The sequence below is a fragment of the Stegostoma tigrinum genome, chromosome 1 (assembly GCF_030684315.1).
Source record: "Stegostoma tigrinum isolate sSteTig4 chromosome 1, sSteTig4.hap1, whole genome shotgun sequence".
NCBI lineage: Eukaryota > Metazoa > Chordata > Chondrichthyes > Orectolobiformes > Stegostomatidae > Stegostoma > Stegostoma tigrinum.
In genome coordinates, this window is record NC_081354.1 from 81,424,920 (window position 1) to 81,437,657 (window position 12,738).

The following is a 12,738-nucleotide window of genomic DNA, read 5'->3' on the forward strand; positions in this document are numbered from 1 at the left end:
AGCAAGGTTAGATCACATGGAATACAGGGGGAACTAGCTATCTGGATACAGAGCTGGCTCAAAGATAGAAGACTGAGGGTGGTGGTGGAGGAGACAGTGAGGACTGTAGATGCTGGAAACCAGAGTCAATAAATGTGAAGCTAGAAAAGCACAGCAGGGCAGACAGCACCTGAGGAGCAGGAAAGTCAATGTTTCAGGTTGAACCCTCCCAGATGTGGTAGTGCTGAAGGGTTGCTTTTCAGACTGGAGGCTTGTGGCCAGCGAGTGCCACAAAGGATCGGTGTTGGATCCATTGCTTTTTCTCATTTATATAATTATTTGGATGTGAACATAGGAGGTATGATTAGTAAGTTTGCAGATAATACTGAAATTAGAGGTGTAGTTTGCAGCTAAGGAGGTTACCTCAGAGTACAATGGGATCTTGATTAGATGGGCCAATAGGCAGAAGAGTGGTGGATGAAGTTTAATTTAATGTGAAAGGCAAATCAGGGCAGGACTTACACACTTAATGGCAAGGTCCTGGGCAGTATTATTGAACAAAGCGAACTTAGAATGCGGGTTTGTAGTTACTTGAAACTGAAGTCACAGGTAGACAGGATAGTGAAGGTGTTTGGTATGCCTACCTTTATTGGTCAGTGCACTGAGTATAAGAGTTGGGAGGTCAGGTTGTGGCTGTACAGGACATTGGTTAGGCCACTTTTGGAATACTGCGTGTAATTCTGATCTCGCTGCTTTAGGAAGGACATTGCGAAACTAGGAAGGGTTCAGAAAAGATTTATGAGGATGTTGCAAGGGTTGGAAAGTTTGAGCCATTGGGAGAGGCTGCACAGGCTAGGGCTACTTTCCCTGGAGTGTTGGAGCATGAGGACTGACCTTATAGACATTTATAAAATCACGAGGGGCATAGATAGGGTAAATAGGCAAGGTCTTTTCCCTGGTGAGAGGGAGTCAAAAACTACCGGACATAGGTTTAAGATGAGAGGGGAAAGATTTAAAAAGAACCTAAGTGGCAGAGGGAGGTGCATGTATAGAATGAGCTGCCAGAGGAAGTGGTGGAGATTGGTACAATTACAACATTTAATAGGCATCTGGATGGATATATGAATACGACGGGTTTGGAGGGATATGGGCCAAAAGCTGACAAATAGGACTAGATTTATTTAAAATATCTGGTCAGTATGGATGAGTTGTACCGAAGAGCCTGTTTCTGTGCTGTATGTCTCTTTGACTCCATGGCTTTAAGTGCTACCATTACAGCATTTTAAATGCTTGGTTGCTTTCCACATCTACCATTATCACAGTGAGGTGTAAGCTGACAGCTTGAACGTTGGCTTAAAAATGCAGAAAAAGGCCTAGTTATTTTTAATGTGTGGTTTTGAATACCAATATTTGTTTTTCTAAGTGTTCATGTACTAGAGGAGATTTTATGTATGAATGGTCTTTCAGGAATAAGATCATCTCGTCATTTATAAATTTGAAATTGGGTCTGCTGGATAAGTTATCATCGCTGACCAAACAAAGCCTTGCTGGTAAGGAGTGCATCTCTGAAAGCACACCGGCACAACTCGTAATTTTCTCCCCAATAAAGTTCTTTCTGTAGTTAAATGCCCCACAGTCATGTCGTGATGGAATTTACCTGTAATTTATCAGTTAACAATTTAGAAGTTAATAGCTGGGCTGCCGTCAAAAGGCCCGTGCCACTGTCAAAGGTATTCTCCCCATAGATATTGTGCATTAAGTTTCAGCAACTGTTTTGATTGTTTTAGTGTCATTGGCATAACTGACTGCACTAAGTGATGTAAATGAAGTAATGCCATTGAAACTCTCCCTTCTAAGCAGCATGACACGGGCCATAATATTTTGTACTCAATCAGTTCAGATATGTTATTATATACCTCTGGAGGATGTGGGACTTGGACTAGGCCTCCTGGCTCAGAGGTAGGGACATTACCACTGTGCCACAAAGCATCCTGGCCATTGAAATCAAAGCCTTAAAAAGTAGGTCCAGTGTGAAAAGGCTGCCCATTTGCTACAAACCAGTTTGGGCTCCTGGTCAAGACTGTCAACAATTCTTTGAGAGTTACAGAAGAGGTGGTTTCAGCTGCATATATCCAATAAATAAGACTGGAGGAAGGGTCGGGCTCTCGATCAGGAATTCAAAAGGTGCAAGAATTATTATCATTTGAAACTTTACATTTAACTGGACTTCATTTACCTCAGGGCCTGCAGTTAATGCCTCCTGTTTTTCTTTAAAGCATGTCACAGTGCATCAAAGCACTCTGCTTCCTCCACTGTTAAAATACAATAGCGATAAATTCCTCTGGGTTTCTGCCACGCCAACTTTGAACAGGCTTTTCAATTCTGTGTTCCCAAGGGGCAACTCAAACGCCAGGAAAAGAATCCACCCCCAAAATGGAGGATTTATTTTACAGCTGAGAAGCCTATTTCCTTTCAAATACCTTATGAGATAACCCATTTTTTTATTTTAGAAACTTGTCTTCGTTCACCATTTTCTATTAGCATGAAAGAAACAGTGATGACCAGGGATTGATTTGTGCCTGGGGTCTGGCAGGGTTACCTGGTAAATTTAAACTGAAGGGGAATTGCATTGTTACTCATCAGTGACACAGCAGGTCTGCGGCTAGGAAGTAGAATCAATCAGTTAGTCTTCCCACACACACACTTACATTTGCACTGCTTGAGTAATCTGCTATTAACCTTTAATGACCTTGTGTAACCTCTCCTTCTGTATTGAACAATACTAGGAACAGCATGTTTACTTACTGATAGAGATATCATCACTAAGCTCAAAAGTGGTAGAGAGTGATCCTAGTTTTGGAGACATTTACTGATGTTTTCTCTTTCAGGGTTCAGGCAGTGCAATGCTGTGTTGTTTCTGCCCGTTGTCAGAAATTGTACTCAAAAATTTAATATAAGGTTAGTAGGGCAAGAACGACAGCACATTTTGCTAGAAGTATATAACATGTCTGGCAGCATCTGTGTCATCAAGTCACTGAAATCTACAGCACAGAATAAGGACCTTCAGCCCATTGCATCTGAGCAGATCAAAAACAACTATTTAACTACTCGAATCCCATTTCCCAACATTTGGCTCACAGCCTTGAATGTCTTGGCATCACAAGTTTACATCTAATTGCTTAAATACTGTAGAGGGGGAAACAGAGTTTTCATTTCGTGTTGGTGAAATTTCAATGGAACCAGATCATATTTGAACAGAATGTATTTTGTTAAAAACTGTGAGCAACTTAAATAAAGTGTGTAAATTATAATAGTGATTCTGTGTCCGTTTCTTTCACATGCCACTTGTGCTAGTGGCACAGAGCGAGTCCCATCTGTAGCTGAGAACTAGGCAATAGGAGTTTGTATATCAGTGGCACCTCAACCACCCCAGTTGAATGTAAAGATTACTCAAGGCCATATTCAATGTATTTATTGTATTTACGTCGAAGGGAAATGTTTAGTAAGGAACACTAATATGCATCATTGATTTGTTGTTACCCATCTTATACTTTTGTACAAAGTTAACGTTCACCTACGCATGCAGCTCCATCCAGTTTTCTAGATCTGCATTCAGAAAACATACACTGGAAAATCACAGACTTGCTCTTCCTAATCATCTGTCCACCCATTATGATGAATAGGAGACTATAAGATGCAGGCTGGCAACTTCACATTATATGCTCACAATAGTTGTAAAACTTTCCAAGAGTGTACATTTAGAAAATTGGCTTTGTAATGTTAAAGCAACTCCATTGTCACTTCCATCTTTCTTCCACTTACCACTGCACTCTTTTATCAAGTCCCATCGGTCTTCTGTTTCTCCTTCCCCTTTCTATCCCATCTCCCCCTTTTCTACACTCAAACCCTTATGTTTTCCCCTCCCCCCGTGCTCCCTTTAATATCCCTTCCTCCTGTTCCTCCTCAACAAGAGGAAGAAGGCCAGGCACAGTATAAAACAAGCTGCTGATTCACCATGAGCTAGTTCTTCATTACTGACATAGGCCACTTTTACTCTTAGAGATCTCTAAGCAAATGTGGTATTGGAAACCACAAGTTAAAAGTATGAGAGTTCAGCCAAGTTCTATTCCACACACTAACAATGGAGCTTTAGTCCATTTGCAGCTCCATGACCTGCATGTAAAATGTAAGGGAGAGTTGAGTGTCTTAATTGCCTTACACAGCAACTCAGGAAAAATAGTTGTAATAAGATCAGGAGCTGAGTGTACCAACAGAATCCAAATTGTGCATTATGAATAGATCCTTGCTATGTAAGTGCTGCTTAATAACACTGTCAACAACATCCATCTTCGATCACTTTGATAGCAGAGGCTGGTTAATTCATGTGATTAGATGACTAGTTAACACCCTTGACTGGAGGGGCATGTGATGTGTAAGAGCCCATGGAGTCGACATGGGATAAATGAGGGTGTATAGAGAGAACATCAGGAGTATGAAGGACATGAAGGAGTTGCCAGAGCATGCCAGGGCATGAAGTTGGTATGAAGTTATAAGGGGGTATGGGAGCACAGGGTAGGTAGAGGTGAAGATCTGAGGGGGAAGGATTAGTGGAACCGGGCTGCTGACTCTAAGGATCGAGGAAGATATTCTAACTAGATGGCTTGCATATCCACACTCCTCCTGCATTGTACGATGGCTCACAAAAACAGACACCACATGCTCATTATCTCACAGATGAAAATGTGGCAGTAATGGGGCTCAGAGGTCAGGCCTGTGCTTTGAAAGTGGCAAAAGGGTCCAACATGCTTTTTACCAGCTTAAAATGAAAATCCAAGCCCTAATGTCTGGCAAAAATGGTGCAAAGCCTTGTCCTTTCTCTTGTATGCAGTAATGAAATTCCAAGCCTTTTTGGCCAGACATCCAAAACATCTGCTTCACAAGCAGCCCAAAAAACAGGTGGTGCCGATAATAAGCAAGAATGTAGTGGAATTGAATTTTGCCAGATTTCTGTATTCCTATCAAATGTGAACCAGTTCAAATTGAGGAGATGGGGATTTAAAAAAAACACACCCTCTTCCTTATCATCTAATGAGAAGTCACCTCCTATGGGGAAAATTATAAGTTTGGTGGATGTGTCCCCATCTCTTATGGTTGGTAACAATGAGCTGAGCTGTGTACATGTGGCAGCAAATGAAGAAAAAAATACCTGTCTCTAGAGATGCAGAAACTTAAACTTCACACTTCTCCTTGGCTCTTCTGAATGCATGTGCCTTTCACTTTCCAAACACTTGTTTGTTGAAATTCCTCACTTGAATCAAATCCATTTGAAACTCAAAACAAATATTTAAAACCTGTATTCATTGTTATTACTGAATTTTCATGAAAAGTAAATCGTAACTAGCATTGTTCCAAACTAATTGCAAATATTTAATTATTTTATCTGCTCATGCTAATGCTACTTTTAGCTAAATTGTCTAAAGAAAGTACATAGACGTATTAGTTTCTTGTAATAAATATAGTTTTCTTGCAGGTGATTTTTACCCTTTCAAAACAAGAATTCGTTTGTTTAAAAGTTTTTAATCTGTACGTGAAGGACAAATAAAATAACTTCCTTAAGATAGGCAGTGTCGCAAGTTATATCGGAGACAGAATCAGGAAATTTAGCTAAATTATACTGAAGCCAATGTAAAATTTTTTTTTAGGATCCTATTCAGGGGTACACAAATGCCAGTTCTCAGTTCATTTCTGGTCTCAAATTGTTTCCCCAAGTCCAGAATTTCAGGAAAAACATTTCCAGACGTATTTTTTCAACTTTTTTTTGTTTCCATTTTTATTCATCTGAGAAATGTTTCATTCTGCAGGCTAACCATTGGAAATTCTAACAATGTGTTTGAAGAACTTTCAATACATCATTAATTGGGGTCATCATTGCAAAATTCTATGAGTCTATTCCATCTGGAATAAAATGAACAGTTTCCTCATAGGAATCCAAACCCAAATGAATTATTCACAGTGGTTTACATTGAGATTTATCCTGGAAGGGGTTGTTCTTCCTTCCATTATAAGACCAGAAGGCTGGGATGTTCATTGATTGCTGTACCACTTACAATACCATAGATACTGAGGCATTTCATGCCAATGTGCAATAAAATCAGAACAACATTCAAGCTTGAGCTAATAAGTGATAAGCCACATTCAATCCACACAAATACAGACAACAACAATCTCCAACAGGACAGAGACTTATTCTTGAACTTTAGTGGCATTGTCCTGCTATCAACATACTGGGAGCTACCATTGACCAGGTATTAAATTGAACCACCAGTAGAAATACTGTACCAGTCAAAATGCCGGAAATTCTGAGTTTGGTAATGCTCTTCCTATCTTCAAAAAACTCTTCCACCATCTACAAAACAAAAATTCAAGAGTGTGATGGAATACACTTCATTGCCTGGATGAGTGGGACTTCAAAAACACTCAAAATCTTGTCATCCAGACAAAGCAGCTGTTTGATCAACATCTGCCAACTTAAACATTCACTACCTCCTTTATTGATGCATAATGGCAACAGTATACACCTCAATGCACTGCAACAACACACTGAAATTCTTTTGACAATGCCCTCATCTGTGGCCTCCAACACATAAATTAACATAACAGCCAGATACGTAAGAAAACTGACATCTGAAATTTCCTTACAATCCATGCACCATTCTGACTTAACCTATATCACCATTCCTTCCTTGGACATCAAAGTACTGGAATTCCCTTCCCAGAAGCACTGTAGTGTATCTGCACAAGATGGACAGCCATCATTCCAGAACATGGCTCACCACCACCTTCTAAAGGATTTGCAGAATCAGCACCAAATACTGGCCTTGACAGTGACATCTTCGTCCCAAGAAGGATGAAGAAAACAGAGAGAATATCAGATTGCAAGCACAATTCAGATTAAAGTTTAGTGAGTTTGGCAACATTAATTGGTAAATGGTCAAATAAATTCAGGTAGTTGTCACCTTGATAGCCTCTTCAAAACAATTTCTGTCTTTGACGTTTTTGTTTTCTGTTTCCAAGAAGCTACACAATCTTATTCTGTCCTAATTTTTAAGTGCCAATGTTTTGAGTTCTTTCATCCAGTGCCTTGAACCTAGTAACCCACCACAAAACAGTTCACAGGAACATAATCAAACATAAATTGAAAACACATCACTGAGTGTTATATATTGCACAGTGTAATACATGCTCAATAGAGATGCTTTACTTGCAGCTTTCTAGCAGAGATGTAATGTAACAATATTTCAGCTCTTGCAATATGTAACACTCCCTCCCACTTGTACATTACAATGTAAAATGATGCATGTTTTTAATTTCCCAAAATAATACATGACTAAACCAATATCAATAATACTTGAAATTTAACAGTTTGGATTCTGAAATTGTTATAACTGATTGCAACCAAAAAATATGACTAATTCTGCCAAAATAATTCACATGTAGAGAAAATGTTTTTCCACAATACCAGCATGCATTAACAAAAGTATAATCTTTTGACGTGAATTAATGAAAAGAACAATTTATTTCTTCCATGATAAACAGAGAATGCTGGAGAAGCTCTGTAGGTTTGGCAGCATCTGTAAAGAGAGAGAAACAGAGTTAACTTTTAGAGACAGTATGGTTCTTCTTCCCAACTGTGTTTAACATCTTTCTTCTTCCCTCCAACACAGATTAATTGAAATTATCATGCTGCTTTTTGTTTCTGAGTATTTTCTTACATTAGCATTAGGCTGGCTTTGCTTTCTTAGCACCTCTGTCTGTAACAAACCTGAACTTTGAATTTGATCACTATCTCCACTTTAGAGTTAGGACTGTAACATTGATTGATTTAGTTTAATCAAAGTCCCCAATTCACTTTATCACTGGATTCTGTAATACACAATCTTTCATTTTTTTTTAACTTTCACTTTCTTTCTGACTTTTGCTTTGGCTTTTCTTTTCTTATTCATTTGCAGGTCATGGGCATTGGTGGCTGGTCAGCATTTATTGCCCATCCCGAGTTGCCCTTAAGAAGGTGGGAGTGAGTTGCCTTCATGAACTGCTGCAGTCCTCCTGCTGTAAGTTTACCCACAATGCTATTAGGGAGGGAGTTTCAGGATATTGACCCAGTGACAGTGAAAGAACTGTGATATATTTCCAACTCAGGATGGTGCGTGACTTGAAGGGGATCTTGGAGGTGGTGCTGCCCTTGTCCTTCCAGCTGAAGTGGACATGGATATTGAAGATGCTGTCTGAGGATCTTTGGTGAATTTCTGCAGTGCATTTTGTACATAGTACACACTGCTTTACTGAGCATCGGTGGTGGAGGGAGTGAATGATTGTGGATGCAGTGCCAATCAAGCGGTCTGCTTTGCCCTGGATGGTGTCAAGCTTCTTGAGAATTATTGAGGCTGCAATTATCCAGGCAAGTGGGGAATATTCCATCACACTGCTGACTTGTGCCTTGTAGATGGTGGACAGGCTTTGAGGAGTCAGGAGTAGAGTTACTCGCTGCAGTATTTGTGGCTTCTGCCCTTCTCTTGTAGCCACTGTGTTCATGTTGTGAATTCAGTTGAGTTTCTGGTCAATGATAACCCCCAGGATGTTGATAGTGGGGGTATCAGTGATGGTAACAGCATTGAATGTTAAAGGGTGGTGTTAAGATTGTCTCTTATTGGTAATGGTCATAGCCTGGCATTTGTGTGGCATGAATGCCCCTTGCCACTTGTCAGCCCAAGCCTGGAAATTGTCCAGGTCTTGTTGCATTCGAACATGGATTGCTTCAGAATCTGAGGAGTCACGAATGATGCTGAACATTGTGCAACCATCGACAAACATCCCCACTTCTGACCTTATGATGGAGGCACAGCCATTGATGAAGCAGCTGAAGATGTTTGGCCCAAGGGCACTACCCTGAGGAATTACTGCAGAGAAATCTTAGACCTGAGATGGCTCTCCCCCAAGACCATCTTCATATGTGTCAGGTTTGACTCCAACCACCAGACAGATTGCCCCCGATACCCATTTATTCCAGTTTTGCCAGGGCTCCTTGATGACATACGCAGTGTAATGCAGCTTTGATGTCAAGGACTGTCAATCTCACCTCACCTCTGGAATTCAACTCTTTTGACCATGTTTGAACCAAGGCTATAATGAGATAAGGAGCTGAGTGGCCCTGGCGGAAACCAAACTGGGCGTCACTGAGCAGGTTATTGCTGAGCAGGTGCTGTTGACAGAACCGTTGATGACATCTTCCATCCCTTTACTGGCGATCGAGATGAGACTGATGGGGCGGTAACCGGGCTGGGTTGGAATTGCCCCGATTTTTGTGTACAGGACATACTTGGGCAATTTTCCACACTGTCGGGTAGATACCAGTGTAGTAACTGCACTTGAACAGCTTGTTTAGGGGAGCGACAAGTTCTGGAGCACAAGTCTTCAGTACTATTGCCGGAATGTTGTCAGGGCCCATAGTCTTTACAGTGTCCAGTGCCTTCAACTGTTTTTTTGATATCACATGGAATGAATTGAAGACTGGTATCTGTAACGCTGGGGACCACTGGAGGTGATCGAGATGCATCATCCACTCAGCACTTCTGGCTGAAGATTGCTGCGAATCCTTCAGCCTTATCTTTTGTACTGATTTGTTGGGCTCTTCCATCATTGAGGATGGGGATATTGTGAAGCATCCTCCTCCAGTGTGTTGTTTAATTGTCCACCGCCATTCCCAACTGGATGTGGCAGGGCTGCAGAGCTTAGATCTGATCCGTTGGTGGTGGAATCGTTTAGCTCTGTCTATCACTTGCTGCTTTCGCTGTTTGGTGTACAAGTAGCCCTGTTAGGTGACTTCATGAGGTTGATACCTCATCTTCGGGTATGCCTAGTGCTGCTGCTGACATGCTCTCCTTCGCTGTCCATTGAACCAGGGTTGATCCCCTCACTTGATGGTAATGGTTGAGTGGGTGAGAGCTTCATTGATGCCCAGTTTTGAGATGCTAGATCTGTGCGAAGTCTGTCCCAATTAGCACGGTGATAGTACTTCGCAACACGATGGAAGTTATTCTCAATTGAAAGGTCGGACTTCATTTCCACAAGGACTGTAAAAGGGTCACTCTTATCGATGCTGTCATGGACAGATGCAACTGCAGCTGGCAGTTTGGTAAGGATGAGGTCAAGTATATCTTTCCCTCTTGTTCGTTCCCTCACCACGTGTCGCAGGCCCAGTCTAGCAGCTATGTCCTTGAGGAGCTGACCAGCTCGATCAGTAGTACTGCTGCTGAGCCACTCTTGGTGGTGGACATTGAAATCCCCCACCCAGCGTACATTTTGTGCCCTTGCCATCCTCAGTGCTTCCTCTAGGTGTTGTTCAACATGGGGGAGTACTGATTCGTCAGCTGAGGGAGAATGGTATGTGATAATCAGCAGGAGGTTTCCTTACCCAGGTTTAACCTGAAGCCATGAGATTTCAGGTTTAACCTGAAGTCATGAGATTTCAGTTTTCTTGTGTTTGACAAGTACACTGATTTCTTTGAGGTGGAAGGGAATGAGTACTTTGTGTTTGCAGTAACTATAACAAGGGAATAAATGCTGCATCTGTGAGCAATACCATAACTTTTCAAACTGTTGAGAAGTTTATATGTTTTATATGCATTGTTAGAGCCATGAGATTTCATGGGTTCCAGAGTTAATGTTGAGGAATCCCAGAACAACTCCCTCTTGACTGCATACCTCTGTGCCACTATCTCTGCTGGGTCTGCACTGTCAGTGGGACAGGACATATCCAGGGATGGTGATGATGGTGTCTGGGGCATTGTAAGGTGTGGTTCTGTGAGCATGACTATATCAGGCTGTTGCTTAACTAGTTTGTGCTAAATCTCCCTCAATCTCATGTTTCCGCATTTTCTCCAATAGCCTACCATGTGGAACCTTATCAAAAGCTTTACTGAAGTCCATGTACACCACGTTAACTGCCCTACCCTCATCCACATGCTTAGTTACCTTCTCAAAAAACTCAATGAGGTTTGTGAGACACGACCTGCCCTTGACAAATCCATGTTGATTATCTCCAATCGAATTGTTGCTTGCGAGATTATTATAAATCCTATCTCTTATAATCCTTTCACTGGTCTATAATTACCTGGGCCATCTCTACTGCCCTTCTTAAACAAGGGCACAACATTTGCAAGCCTCCAGTCCTCTGGTACTAAACCTGTAGACAATGAGGACTCAAAGATCAAGGCCAAAGGCTCCGCCACCTCCTCCCTAGCTTCCCAGAGAATCCTTGGAAAAATCCCATCTGGCCCAGTTAATTGATTTACCTTTACACCTTTTAGAATTGATAACACCTCCTTACTAACCTCAATCCTTTCAATTCTAGTAGCCCATAACTCAGTCTTCTCCTCTACAATATTCTCCTTTTCCTGAGTGAAAACAGATGAGAAATATTCGTTTAGCACCTCTCCGATCTCCACAGAGTCCACACACAACTTCCCACTTCTGGCTTTGACTGGCCCTATTCCTACCCTAGTCATCCTCTTATTCCTCACATACCTGTAGAAAGCTTTAGGGTTCTCCTTTATTCGACCTGCTAATGTCTGCTCATGTCTCCCTTGCTCTTCTTAACTCTCTCTTTAAATCCTTCCTAGCTAATCTGTAACTCTACATTGTCTCATCTGAACCATCTCGTCTCATCTTCACATAAGCCTCCCTCTTCCGCTTAACAAGAGATACAATTTCTTTAGTAAACCACGGTTCCCTTACCTTATCGCTTCCTCCCTGCCTGACAGGGACACACCTATCAAGGAGACACCATATCCGTTCCTTAAACCAGCTCCACATTTCGATTCTCCCCGTCTCCTGCATTTAGCTACCCCATTCTATGCCTCCGAAGTCTTGCCTAATTGCATTATAATTGCCCTTCCCCCATCTATAACTCTTGCCCTGTGGAATGTTCCTATCCCTTTCCATCGCTGAACTAAACGTAACCAAATGACTCCAACCACCAGAGAGATTGCCCCCTGATACCCATTGTTTCCAGTTTTGCGAGGGCTCCTTGATGCCACACTCTGTTGAATGTAGCCTCAATGTTAAGGGCTGTCATTCTCACCTCATCTTTGGAATTCAGCTCTTTTGTACAAGGTTGTAATGGTTTCAGCAGTTGACTAGCCAGGGTGGAACGCACAAACTGGACAACCCGATTAGGGTCATCTTCCTTGTGCTTTTCTCTTGTTTTCTAGCTGAGTATAACTCTTGGTCTTGCTTCTCAATAACACTAACCTCTTTTCTGTATCTACCACATCTAAATTCAAGGATTTTCTGAGGCCTGAACTAGTTTTAGATCCATCATGAAATTGACAGATTGCTTGGCTGCGGTGTGAAGCTTTACCATACCTGAAACATTACTGAGTCTCCTATTTCTGCATGCCTTCTGGATATAACAGACATTTTCACAGGTATAGCACTTTGACTGGAAACGTGGGCAAATAAATCCTTGTTGAATACTATTGCAATTGTAATAACTCAATTTCTGACTCTGAGTCTAGGCATTTCGTTGCTGTGCCTGGATCTGTTGACCTTCCCTTCTAGCAGTAAAATAACTTCCTGAAAAGCTGCAGCTATCTTCTGTCATCTTCATGGTTGTTCTTCATCGCAACTCCTCATTGTAAGTTCTTTTCTGCATCAGCTTATTGCTTCTGTTTTAAGATTGGACTGGATTTAAACACCACT